Here is a 14,434-nt window from a genome sequence, read left to right as displayed (position 1 = left end):
AAAGCACTTGGAGTCAGAAGTCCCTGGGTTCAAATCAGACACTTAATAATGACCTAGCTGTGTGGCCTTGGGCAAGCCACTTAACCCCATTGCCTTGCAAAAAAACCTAAAAAAAAAAAAGAATAGGGCTCTATAGAGCTTAACAAATCTTTCAATCACTACATAACCTGTCTCAGAACAGTCATTTAATCTTGTAGCATTTTTATACACACACATATTCAAATGTGTGTGTGTGTGTATATATATATAAATATAAATATACATATACATAGAAAAATAATCGCTTCTCCCATCATTAAAAAAAAGTAACAAAATGACAAAACAATCACTTTTTAGAGATGTGTCAAAGAATCCTTTTAAAAAATTTGGCTATCAATAATAGTCTGAACTTTTCTTTCAAGTAGTAAATTTGAGTTAACAGCAATATTAAGTAGTAGGGAGAATATTGAACGTGAGACTTGGGTTCAAATTGTGCCCTAGCTTTGTCACTCTAGGAAAATCATTCACCTTCTAAATGACTTAGTTTTCTCATCTTTAAAACTGGGATAGGGGCATCTAGGTGGTGCAGTGGATAGAGCACCAGACCTGGACTCAAGAGGACCTGAGTTCAAATTTGACCTCAGACACTTAATAATTACTTAGCTGTGTGACCTTGAGCAAGTCACTTAACCCCACTGCCTTGCAAAAACTAAAAAAAAAAAATACCAGGGACATTTAAGCATTTAGTAAAATTTTAAATCCTATATGAATGTAAGCTATTCTCAACATATGGTTGCTTTTTCCTATATAATTCTTGAAGCCTTCTTGGGGAAATCCAAAAATTGAGGACATTTATGGCTTTAGTAAATCTATTAATAAAGATCCTAACATTTATTAGCAGCTCTTAAGATGATCTATATAACAGTGTTTCAAAAACAGCTTCTTTTGCTTTTTTCATCCAAGGGTGGACAGTGAGAGTGATCAAACAGATCTCCAAAGAATAACAACCAGGAGCACTCTATGCCCTTTTTGTCTTCCCTATATATCAGAAAGGATTTCTTCACGCCAGGAAAGAATCAAATTCAAATGTTACTTCCTCTGTCCTCGACAACCTGAGATTTTCTGAACAAATCAATTTGCATGCCATGTAGTTCTCTAAGAATTGAATTATTCTTATTTAATAATGACATTTTGATCTTTATTTTCTGGGTTTAAAAACAAATATTTCTGAGTTTGCTATATAAAAACACCCCATTCATTCCAAATACTCTTCAGTTATGAAAGATTATAAAATATTATGTTTGCTGCCTAATAAATGGTATGTGTTATTGGTTTGGGATTGTAAATAGAATGTATTAAAATCTTTTCAATGAAGGTTTTTATGCTAGGTTTGTGATGCTACTTGACCTGTAGACTTGTGAATTACTAGAGATCAAAAATGTTTTTGATTCTTTTAATGGATGGCATTTAGCACAGTGCTTGACGTATGATAATGCATTTATAAATACTTTCTGGTGACTAAAATTTATTTTGAATTGCAGTGATTTCAAGGATATTTAGAAATGTGACTAACTTTTAAACTTCCAAAACATAAAAATTAGCTTCCTAGTAAAAAAATGTTCATAATAGAAATTTACTGTTATCATTTTTGTTTATTTTTACAAGGCAATGGGGCTAAGTGACTTGACCAAGGTCACACAGCTAGGCAATTAAGTGTCTGAGTCCAGATTTGAACTCAGGTACTCCTGATTCCAGGGCTAGTGCTCTATCTACTGGCCTGCCTAGCCACCCCTATCATTTTTGTTTTTAAAGAAAACAAGACTAAGAGGAAAATATTAGAAGATTTCAGTGGCAGAAATAATACTAATAATATAATTTGGAATAGATTTCATTATATCACTTCTCATGAGTGATATCCTATTTTTATCTTCTTATCCAGACATATGTTGTTTAATATTTTTAACTAATAACAGAAACTAATAAAGAAAACTGTGTCAATTTGAATGTTTCATAATACTTATTTACTAAAAATTAATTAAAAGCTAAATATCTAAGAAATGATTTTTAAATTGTTTTACCTATTAATTTTTATTTCTCTTATACTTCTCATGACCCTGATTGTGTCATATTGTATTAATTATTACAAAATAAAGAGATAACCAAATATATATCCAAGGTATAAAGGTTACATTGAACTATATTATGAAATAGAGAAAAATGTTGCATTTAATTTGTATATATTCTGTTAAATGTTTGTGTACATATATATTCATATATATATATATATTTCTCTTCTATAATAATACAATTTCCTTGAGGGTGGGGCATAATTTATTTTTGCCTTTATATATTCAGTGCCTAATGATAAAAGTGACAATCAGAGGACTTGGGCTCCACTCCTGGCTATATATCACTATTTGTTGTGCCACTTTGGGCAAATTATTTAACCTCTTAACCATTGTAAGTCTGAACCCAATAAGCAGAGTTTTACTATCCAGTGTGCTAAAAGTCCTTGGTTTGCTGATTTTGATATGCTATATTTATTATCCTAAGGTAGTCACCATCATTCATTCTGTTCTTTCAGATTCTTTTGTCACTAGAGAAATTTTACACCAGTGTGGTTAATAAAGATATCACCAAAAACCACCATATGATATGCTGGAGTTGCTGGAGTGCCAGGGAGTTTTGCTGATAAAGGAAAGAAACTTCATCCATAAGACCAAGGAATCCTGCAGCATCCAGTGTCATCAGAAGTCCTGTTTCCTATCAAATCAGCCCAAGGGGTAAATTGGTTCTGGAAAAGGCAGTGAGAAGGATGTCTTTGCACTGCCCTCACTATAATAAACAAAATTCATCATATATATGATGATATGATAGTCTTTGATCATGAAGGATAATTATTCTTATTGGAAAATCTGATTTTATTCACTTTAAGATAATAGAGAATAACCTCACCTGAGCCATAGTTTTTGCTTAGTAATCCAAGAATAAGAATGATAATCTAAGAATAAGATCCCAGAGTGATTCAAAAATTCCTTAAGATTAAGTTATTTAATCTCCCATTTCTTTTTAATATCTTTTCAATTTATTTAGCATGAATTAGTTAATATTATTTTATTACATAATGATTAGTAAAGGTTGGGTATAATATTTCTGCTTTTCTGCTATTTTTGTGAGATTTTTAGGTAATGAGAAATGATTATATATAAATGTAATATGTATACTCTTTTTAAGTTCCATTTAATAATTGCCAGAGGTCTATCCTATCTAATTTTTCTAAAAATCTATTCAGTTCCTCAACCTGGTTTTTAAAAAAAATATTTTAGACTGATAGATAAATTGAAGTTCACCACCATTATAATTTTATTGTCTATTTTTCTTGTATTTTCTTTTTCATTTTTAAATATTGAGGGAACATTTATGTTGAATATTGAAATTAATTCATTGTTTATATTACATTTCAGCAAAATATAATTTTTCTTTTTTTGGCTCTTTATATTGTCTGTCTTTGCTGTTGCCTAATCTGAAATAGATTTCTGTTAATTGAAAAAAAAATGAAATGGGAGTAGGTAGGTGGTACAGTTGATAGAACACCTCTTGGAGTCAGGAGGGCTGAAGTTCAAATCCAGTCTTTTTCCTTTCCCCCACCAATGCACAGGGGAGAAGAAATTTTTTTCCATTAAAAATTGCAATAAAAAAATTCAATAAATAAATAAATAAATGTTCAGGAGACCAGACTTTTCCTATTTTTCTCTTCTATTTCTCCTAATTTCTTGGGAGAAAGATGTCTAATATAGATAGTTCCACTTGCTCATTACCTACTCTTCCCTCAATTCTTTGCCATGCTTCATAGCCACTACACTACTGAACATTTCCTCTAAAATCAACAATGCCCTCATAATTGCAAGATCTAAAGACCTTTCCAATATTAATTGTCCTTGATATATCTTCAGTATTTAACAATATGGACTATTCCTTCCTACTAGGTATTCTTTTTTTCTCCCTTAGACTTAAAGATTTATAATTTTATATTTCTCTTTTGCTGACTCTTCTTCCTTTTCCTAGGAAATCAAAACATGAGTTATTTTGTTGTCTTCATCCCTGTTCTCTTTTCCTCTCTCTCTTGGAAATATCATTCACTGCAATGAGAAGTAGCTACAACTACTCATTTCCTGCAATGGAAGTAACCACAACTACTCAATCAGTCCCATCAAACAGCCATTTATTAAGGGGTCTATTTTGCACTAGATGTTACAAAGACAAAAATATAATCTACCATGCAGAAACTTACATTCTTTTGAGGGGAAAACATGAACACAGGAAAGCCAATGCAACATAAATGCAAAATAAAAACAAAGTTTATTGAGGGGTGCAGAATCAACAAAATGTATATCCAAAAAGACCTCTTGATGGACATTAGTTGCACTTGAACTGATACTTGGAGGCTCCTATAAGTTCAGAACTAGAGAACAAAAAAGAGCATCCTAAGCACAGAAGATGCTCTATGTGAAGGCATTCATGAGGTAAGCAACAGAATGTTTTATCACACAATGAATGTCAGGTCAGATAGAATAAAACATTAAATACACTGATGCTTAAAAATATGTAATCAAGGACATTAGGAGGAATAACCAGAAATAACCTCTTAATAATAAAATAATAAAAAATAAAATGATAAAAATAATAATTTGCCTCCTTTTCAATCAGTCTTTGTACCCTGCTAGAAGTTTAATTCTACTTATGCTTTATCTAGTCATTATCAATTCCCTGATCATAAATTTTAGATTCATAGAATTTAGAGCTGTAAGGGACCATAAATTAATTAATCACCCAATCCAACTTCTTCCATTGCAAATGACAACACATCCAACAAAAATTGAAATGACTTCTCTAAATTTCTATAAGCAGTACTTAGCAGAGCTAATTTTCTGTAGCTAGTCCCATTCCACAAACTGGGGACATTAGAAGCTGTTTTGAGGGAATCATTCAGATCTGTTCTCTCCCATAGTTCTCATTTTTATTCTACTTTGATAATGCAAGAATTATCACCCCCCTCCACCCCCCATATGCACATACCTCTTTCCTGAGGATTGAAATCAGATCATCACTGTATGCCACTGCCACTGGAAAGGTTGTGTTAATGAAAATCTATTTATTTATTTTCTCATGAGCTTTGCCACTTACCAAACTATAATTCCCTTCCTTGAATATCATTCTCCTTTATAATGCCTCCCCATTTGATTGTAAGGTTCTGAAGTAAGTTCTTTCAATATTTGGCATATAAGTTATAAATATAGGTTATTCATTCAAAATATAGGTCATTTGCATTAAAGTTCATAACTCTAGGACTACAAAGTGCTGCTCTCTTTCATTTACTCCCTATTCAAACAATAAACCAATCAATCAATCATCAACTATTTAATGAAGCACTTTTTATGTGCTAGGCACTTTGGATATAAAGATAAACAATGTAGTAATTCCTGAACACAAAGAACTAATGTAGGAGATGGGCATATAGAGGTGTGAATGAATAGGTATATATGTGTATATATATATATATATATATATATATATATATATATATATACTATAAATATTTTTATCATATTTCAAAGACATGACAGATAAAGTAGTAAAATATAAGATAGTTTAAGAGATAAGCATTACCAGTTGATGGGATTAGGAAATGTTTCCTGTAGAAGATGGTGCTTCTTTATCCTGAAGGGAGATAAAGAGTCTCAGAGGTAGAGGTGAGGAAAGAGTACATTCTAGGCAAAGGACTCTCCTGCAAATGCAAGGAGAGGAAAGATAGAGTGGCATTTATGAATAGAAACAAAGAGTGATTTTATTACAAAATATGGTACATTCCTTTATATTGTGTATTTAAATTATATAAGGAAGATGGAAAACTAGACTAGTATAAGATTGTATAGGGCTTTAAAAGCCCAAGAAAGATTTATTTGATTCTAGGTAAGAAATTTGAATAAGGGAGTAGCATTATCAGATTTGCGACTAAAGAAAATTTGGTAGGATGGACTAGAATTGGGATATATAACACAGGAAGACTGATTAGGATTAAAATAATCTAGATGAACAGTGAAGAAGATTTGAACTGAGATGCTAGATATGTGATTAAAGAAAAAAACTAAGAAGAGAGATGTTATATAGGTAGAAATATCAAGATTTTTTGGATAATGTGGTGTGAGAGAAATAAGCATCTTCAGGATGATGCTGAATTTACAAACTTGATAGACTAGGAAAAAAGGTAATACCTTCAATAGATTAGGGTGATTCTAGAGAAAGTTTGGTTTACTGGGAAAGGTCATCAGTTCAGTTTTGTACATGTTGAGTTGGAGATTGTTGCCACCAAATCCAATTTGAAATATGTAATAAATTGTCTATTGGTGATGAGTAACTAAAAATCAAGGGAGAAAATGGGATTAGGTTTATAGATCTGGGAGTTATTAGTATAGAAATAATTAAATCAGTGGGAGTTGATGAGATTGCTCCCAAAGATAATTGTTGCTTTCTTCTTTAGCTCTCTTCAAGAAGCTGATATCTTGCCATGCAAGTGAATTGTATTAAAGTGAAGCAAGGCTGTAAAATAAAGGCTTATTTTATTTTCTCCTCCAGAGTCATTATAGTTCAGTGGCAAGAAAAGTCAGGATGCCTTTGGTACAGTAGGAGACCTTGACATTTTTAAGCTAAGATCTTTCCCAGGCCTCAGTTTGTCTGAGGCAATACCCATTCAATTAGGCAATGCTTCTATTTCCTCCTCCTCCTCCTAATTTTCTACTTCCTCCTCTCCCCTCTTCACCTATCACTCCAAAGAGTGGAGCGAGAAGTGGGGATCAAGGAAAAAACCTTGGGAAACACCTGTATTTCAAAGTTTTGCAAAAAACTAAAGCCACATTGGTTTTAAAGTTAAATTTCACCTACCTACCTATTTCTTTTTCCAGTCATATAGATTCCCATAGTCATAACTAAATGCTATAGTCATACTTAGATACTCCAGATGACCCCACCAGCCTTTTGTCAAATGTCTAATATGAATTTTTGCCACAGGTTTTCTTTTTTCTTTTTTGCTAAAGTTATCTATCCTTATAATGTTTGTTTTTACTTAGCTGTTTAATGCTCAATCATTCTTTAAAGTTCATTCTCTCTTTGGATGTCCCTCATTATCTTTGTCTTCAGTGTCCTTTCTCCTTTAGCACTTTGATTTTCATCTTTTGATGAGTTCTGCATGTAATTGTCTACATTAAAGCTTTCTGTGTCTGTGTCTTTTCCCTTACTACTCTTTCGCTCCATAAGATCAGGGAACTTGTTTTATTTAAATTGCTATCTCTCCTTACATCTAGCCCATTGCATGGCATATGATATGAATTTAACAAATATTGCTTGCTGAATTTGAATCAAAATATCTTTGGTCCTCAATTTACTCCTCTACAAAAGGAATGTGTTGAGGTAGATGATATGCAAGGTATTTTCCTGAAATTTCATCACTTTATTATAAAATGTTCTAATATATTCATCTTTTATCAGCTGACTTTCAAGTAAAAGAATCTAAATTAAAAAAATGGAACTTGAATTAATCATTCAGCAAGCATTTGTTAAACAGCATTCCATGATAGGCACTTTGATGTAAAAAAAGAATGAAGCTTCCTAAACTCAGTGGCATACATTTTATCACAAGGAAAACAGACACAGATGTAATACTATTATATATGCATGTTTATACTCATATGTTTGTGTGTAATTCACACATTTATTCATAGTATGCATGTATGCATTATGGTCTGTTGTACTGATAGCCTGCAATTAAACTACATAAGCATATAATATAGTGTATATAAGCATTATACAATCTAATGGAGAAAGAACATAGGAATATATGCTTTGATATAAAAACACAGGTATTCATATAAGCTATATAGTTATATATGTACTGTTATACATTCTTATTTTTATATTATATGTGTATTATTATATATGGCACTATCATTTAATGTTTTGGCACATATTGATTTGAAAAAAGAATGACCATAAATATATGTACAAACATGAATAATTTTCACATGCATATGTAAGCAGATATATGCATATATAATTATATATAATTATCCATGACATACACTTATAGAAAATAGCTATAAGAATAAGTATAAAAGTATACTGATTCAAATATTCTAAATTTTACATTTTGATTAGCTATTTATCCATTAGATGGCAGTAAAGAAATGTGTTTTGGACAATTTTTGAAAGCCAATGGAAGCTTTTTTTTTGTGAACCTTTGCTCTTAATGTCACAAATAAAGAAGCTATCTTCTAATGCTTTCATTTCTTGTAAGTTTTTGGAAGTAAATATGTATAATTTCTATTTATACTAATTTAGAATATGAATCTAATTACCATGTCTATATAAGAGAGTTTGGTAAAGTGAAAAGAATGCTGGATGAAATAATAGGAGATCTGACTATTCCTGACTGCTATTCCTGACTGCAACTCTTGGGGTCAATTATAAATCTTGTTATCCCTTTGTTTGGTATAAGAATATATTATTAAGAGACTCTAATTAAATTATTTGAATAGATTAATTTCACTAATTTCTTAATTTTAGGACTTTTAAAAGTATATATATATATATATATATATATATATATATATATATATAAAATATCTTTTCTCTAGAGTTTTCTATAGGACTAATGCAAAAAATTCCTTAGTAAAGAATACTACTACTACTACCACCACCACCACCACCACCACTACTACACTACTACTACTACTACTACTACTACTACTACTACTACTAAATGTGGGAACTCTCAGATAATTTGTTTCCAAAGCAGTTTTCTTTCATGGAAGATCTTTTGTCACTAATTTTAAGAAACTCAAATTTGGAGCAAATTGACAATAGCATTTCCACTGATCATGATTCCATCTAAAAAGAAAGAAAATATCTATAATAAAATGATTGTAGTTCACATAAAGCATCATATTTGATATGTTTTGAAGTATACAAGAATAAAATTAAGACTTGTGTAGATAGGACGATCTTACATCCATACTGAACTTTTTAAAAGTGTAGTTATGTACCTATTAATGGAATAAGAACCACCAGAAATTAATTTGCTCTGGTCTTCGTTGCACTTTCCCAGATGTCACCTCATCTCTGTTTCCTGTCCTAGTTAACAGATTATGCTATTTATAGGCACTAAGCAAACTTGTGACATCCAACTCATTCCTTAACCCTCTTAAACTTGTCTTCTATGCATTCCACTCCTTTAAGCTTGAATTCAAATCAAGAGTGACATAAATATCAAACTCAACTTGTCCAAAAATAGGATGACTTTGCCTAAAAGACTCCCCTCCTCTTAACTATTATTTTGAGGGCATCACTCTCCCAGTCAAACAGGTTAGTAATCTCAGTGTCAGCCCCCTCACTCACCACATATATGGATTTTGCTATCAAGTCTTCTTGTTTTTACATTTGCAAAAGTTCTAATATATCTTCCATTTTCTCTGCATACAGCTACTGACTGCACTTGTATAAACCCTTATTGCCTCTCATTGGATTACATTAATCGCCTTCTTTTGATGTCTTTCCTTAAAATTCTCACTCACACAATCCATTTTCAATTCAATTCAATTGCAAATGTAATTTTCCTAAAGGGTATGTCTGTCTATGTCACCCACCTCCCTCCACTCATGTCTATTGGCTCAGTATCTCTAGGATAAATATAAATCTCTCCACTCGGTCCCTTCACAATCAGGTACTCTATGACACACATATAGTGTCATTTCCCAGGACAGAAAATTGTGGTTCATGGAAACCATCACTCTTCAGTGGGGAAAAAATGACCCAGACTAAACCAAACAAAAAAACAATCAAATTTAAAAAAGAACAAAGTACAATACTATCAAATTCATACAAAATTCTTTTGGTATCATAGATTTCACTAAAGAGTCACAAAGGAGATCTGAAAGATAGTAATATGGAAAAGGAAGATGATTCATATATCCTAATGCACAGTATATTTTGGAAATTAAAAATACATATTACTTGGAAAATTATTCCAATAATTTATGGAAAATATCTAAAGACTCTGAAGTAATTAAGCCATTGAATTTTATTGCTCCCATTAATTAATTTCAGGATATTTTAACACATTTTATAAGACACTGGGATCTTAAATGAAAGCAAACACCAAAGAAAGTGATGTCTTGCTTTCTTCCAATTTGACACCAGATCTTTAAAATATTTTAAATTTCTGTAAACAACTATAGACTAGAATATGTAAACTATTATATAAATATATAAATAATAATTTTGAGCTCTTCAAATAAAGGTGTCAATTACCTATATCTGGGGACAATTAGTAAACAAAAACAGAAGAAAGGGAAAACTTCAGTCAAGAGACTTTAGTAGTCTCTTCAAATTTCTTCAGATGCTTTTGGAATCTCTTATGGTTCTGCACTCTCTCCAGGTTCAAGAGAAAAGATGAATGATGCCAATTCTAATTCATGTTCCTGAAGGAAAAGACTCTGGGAAGAAGCCAATATGAGAGTGAAGAGGAAACTCTCCCATCTCCTGCTTTCACTAACTCTCTGCCTTTGAAGAGAGAGAGTTCCATATCAAGGGGCACTGGTACTCCACCACAAGAAGTCTTTTTTTTTTAACATGGGAAAATTAGTCAGCTATAGCAGATCTCATTGATTTTAAAGGCATTAGAATGCAAAAGTAATGGTTGAAAATTTATCACAAATACTTGCATTATGTTTGATATATTCACCCAGTTCACGATGTGAATTTTCTTCATGTGAATTGCCTACAGTTTGTAAAGCAGTATTAGTTCTCATAAAGGGACTTCTCAAACTAGATAGAGCTATAGTAAGATTACTACTTCCCAGTAAGCAACTCCATAAAAAGGCAGAATTTCATGGCACAAGGAATGACAGAAACTGAATATGTCATTGTACAAAACTGATCTGGAGTTTTCCTGTTTGAATGTTCTCTAGGCTCTTATTCTGATAAATGATACAAGCATAAATGCAGCTGTGTTTATCACAATGTAATCAGATGTACTTGAATGCATAATCACTGAAGTGCAGGTGTGTTTCTATAGGTCTATGTGTGTGTGTGTGTGTGTGTGTGTGTGTGTGTGTGTTGTGCACATCCAGAAATTCCTTAATTGAATGAGAATCTGGATTCCCTCTCCAGGCTATCACTTGTCTACATCAGCACATTTGTCTTATCTCACTGTGAAGTGATGATTACCTGGCTTGAGATGTTGTGTTTATTTCTCTGCCTAATCCATTTGACACCCACTCCTCATAATCAAAGAAACTTAACCTATTTGACCATCAATTCTAACTGCTTACATCCCCAATACCCCCCCTTTTTAGAAAAAAATTCATATTCAGCTGTTTTTAAAAGAAAAAATTCAGTTGTATGAAATTATTGGCTTTCTGTTCAAATAGAAATTGTCTTAAGTAAAAATTAGTTTCTGAATAAATGTAGCTTTCCCTATGACCATTTCATTAAAATGAGAAAATTTGAAATATCTGCATAAAAGTAGTTGAAATATATCAAAGACAAGCATAGAGGCAGTTTTAAAACTCAGTTTGGATCCAGTGGAAGAAAATAAAAGCTTATTACAAAGAATTAATGGCTTATAGTTTTAGAAGTGACTCATTCAACTTATACAAATAAGTGATACCATATAAATGAATTTTTCAGATAACTTGAATTTGTCTATTTTTTCATTTTAACCATTTTTATTGAAGTGTTTTATTAAAATGAATTCACTATATCCCTGCTCTGTCAAAACACCATGAACATTGTCACAGTTTTTCTCAATGACTCAAACATTTTTATGTACATCAGTTATTTCACTGAATTAAAGAAGTGAGATCCTTGCCTGAGATATATTAGGATAATCAGCTTGACATTAAATGGTCTCAGATCATTAAGTTTTTTGAGTTTGGGATTCAAATATATATACTTGCAAAAACACATACAAATTGTGATGATAGACTTTTTAAGAAAACCTATACACTCTTGATGTTTGACTTGTTTTTCTTTTAATATGATGGTCTCTTTACCCTCTAATTTGCTGCTTCTACAATAATAGAATTTAAGAAAATGAGTAACCAAACTAAGAATGTCATCTTAGACATCTAACAAGCAAATAAGCTTTGTATAAAATACTGGAGGAGTGTCTTATGAATTAAATTTTATTATAAGAATTTTTTTTGAAATATTTTAGATACTAAGACTTTTTTTGTCCTTTTTCCTCTTGAGGCACTGGGGATATTCTGGCTAGCTGAGGTTTAAAAATAAATAATTTATAGATTGTTAAGTATGACTAGATCTTTTAAAATCAGGACAAGGGCATAAAAATTTTATCATTTATATATTATATTTAATTATTACATGACCTTTAGCTATGTTATTACTGATAGAGATAGATCATGGGAATAGATCTCTCTGGGAGCTCTTGTTTCTCTCCCTAGGGTAGGAGTAACATCCCCATGTTAAAAAGGTGCCTGCAACTCATGCTCATTCTTTCTCATAAAGGAATTATGGTCCATATTTTGGTAAGAATAAAGCAATAATTTATCTACTTATTAAATAAAAGTAAATACTGAGATACATGAATGATGTTATTCATGAATTCTTTGTTTCTCTAATTTGACATAATAGTTTATGAAGATGAGTCAAATTTTATGAAAACTCTTTGCCTCTACTAATATTTCTGGTCACATTAGAAAAGTCATAGTGGGCAAAAAATAAGTGTATTTCTAGTTTATTGAAATGATCAGTCACATTTAACAATTGTTTTATACACAAACTGGGACAGTGACTATTCTAAATCAGAATCTTTCATTTGCCATCACATATTTAGCAAATTATTCTGTTTTGTGGTTTACTGAAAGGATATATGTCATTTAACATGATTGCTTTTAATTTTCCTTTCCAAATCTAACCCTTCCACTCATATTTTTTTTGGAACTCTCCTCTCTTGGTGCTATTTCTATACTTTTAAATACTGCTTTGCTTGCCCCTAAGGTTGCAGAACTGAATAAAATTAATCATCATGAAACAGGCTAGGTTAGTTTTATCTTACTGATGAAAATTTGTTGCCAACTACAAATGGACCTGTAGTCCATAATGTAATCCATACATTAAATGTACCCTACTGATGAAGATTTATCACCTAATATGAGGGATGTACCTGACTGGATAAAGAGCAAAAGTGATGAAACTACCAGTTGTGGAACTTTGACTACATATTACTAGGTAAAAATCCCCTAAACCTGATGATGCTGTAGCACCAAGGTGCCTTGGTGATATGGGAAAGACCTATATCTAAAACATTCTCCCACTGTATCTGAAACAACAGTTGTACAGTGTTCTATTCATGTCACTGAGATCAGATGGTTTTGAAAGAGATAATGAGAATGGTGTCTTTGCACAATACCCCTTCACTTAAATTCAAATTATGTGCGTGCCATGATATTATTTACTTGATGTCTTGGTCTTCTTTGAGAATGAAAGTTTACAACAAAACAACATAACATATCTTGGCATCCTCTATGAAATTCTTATATTTTTCTTCACTTTCTACTGTTCCTCATCTTTTTCTTATCAATATAACTCATATATACTGCTTCATCCTCAACCCTTATATGGATAATTTCAAATTTTATATCTCTGGATACCAATGAGTTCTTAACTTTCTGTCATTTGTTCATCTTCAGCATAAATTTCAGCCAACACATCAAATACATTTGATTCCCCTGTGTCTATGATGGTCTCTGCCATTTTAAGCCACCTATATTAAGAACATCTGCCATCTTTGATTTAGCCCTCTCTTTTGCCTAGTCAGTTGCCAAGAAATGGTGAAAGTTCTTCCCAAATATTATTTGAATGATCATTCTCACCATATTTATCCTAATCTAAGCTACATTACTTCTTGCTTCATTCACCACAATAGCCTACTGACTTTCTCTTCCCTCCTCTCCACATGCCTCTCTGTTCAATCTTGATACAAGACTCTGCCAGAACAATTTTGCTAATTCACATATATAATTATGCCCACCTAGTGTTCAAAGTTCTTTAATCCCCACTATCATTGAAAAATACGTTTAAAGTAAATAAAAATTTAGTTTACTAAATTTCAATATCCTAGTTTCAAAAAAAGTAAAAACAAAAACAAAGCATAGTAACAGATCAAAAGGAGTTGAAGGTTAACAATCATCTTATTTATATATATATACATACATACATATGTAACCATACTGTAAGACAAAATGTGTCAAATACATGACATAATAAATGCTATTTAGAAAATCTATTATATGTAAATTCATGTTTGTAAGTTTCTATGTGTAAAATGCACCTTTTTAGAATTAAAAATAATGAAGAAGACAGTTTTCTTTGGGGGAAAGTA

At 31.5% G+C, this 14,434-nt stretch overlaps 1 protein-coding gene across 1 annotated transcript in view; it reads right to left on the bottom strand.

Annotated features, from left to right (window-relative positions):
• MYO16 (myosin XVI) overlaps positions 1-14,434 on the bottom strand; it is an 851,952-nt gene that overhangs the window by 474,492 nt on the left and 363,026 nt on the right. The gene's annotated exons all lie outside the window — the stretch shown is intronic.

Source organism: Macrotis lagotis, chromosome 6, assembly GCF_037893015.1.
Source record: "Macrotis lagotis isolate mMagLag1 chromosome 6, bilby.v1.9.chrom.fasta, whole genome shotgun sequence".
NCBI classification, from domain to species: Eukaryota; Metazoa; Chordata; class Mammalia; order Peramelemorphia; family Peramelidae; genus Macrotis; species Macrotis lagotis.
The sequence above is the reverse complement of the archived record's forward strand: the minus strand, read 5'-3'. Positions and strand labels throughout refer to the sequence as shown.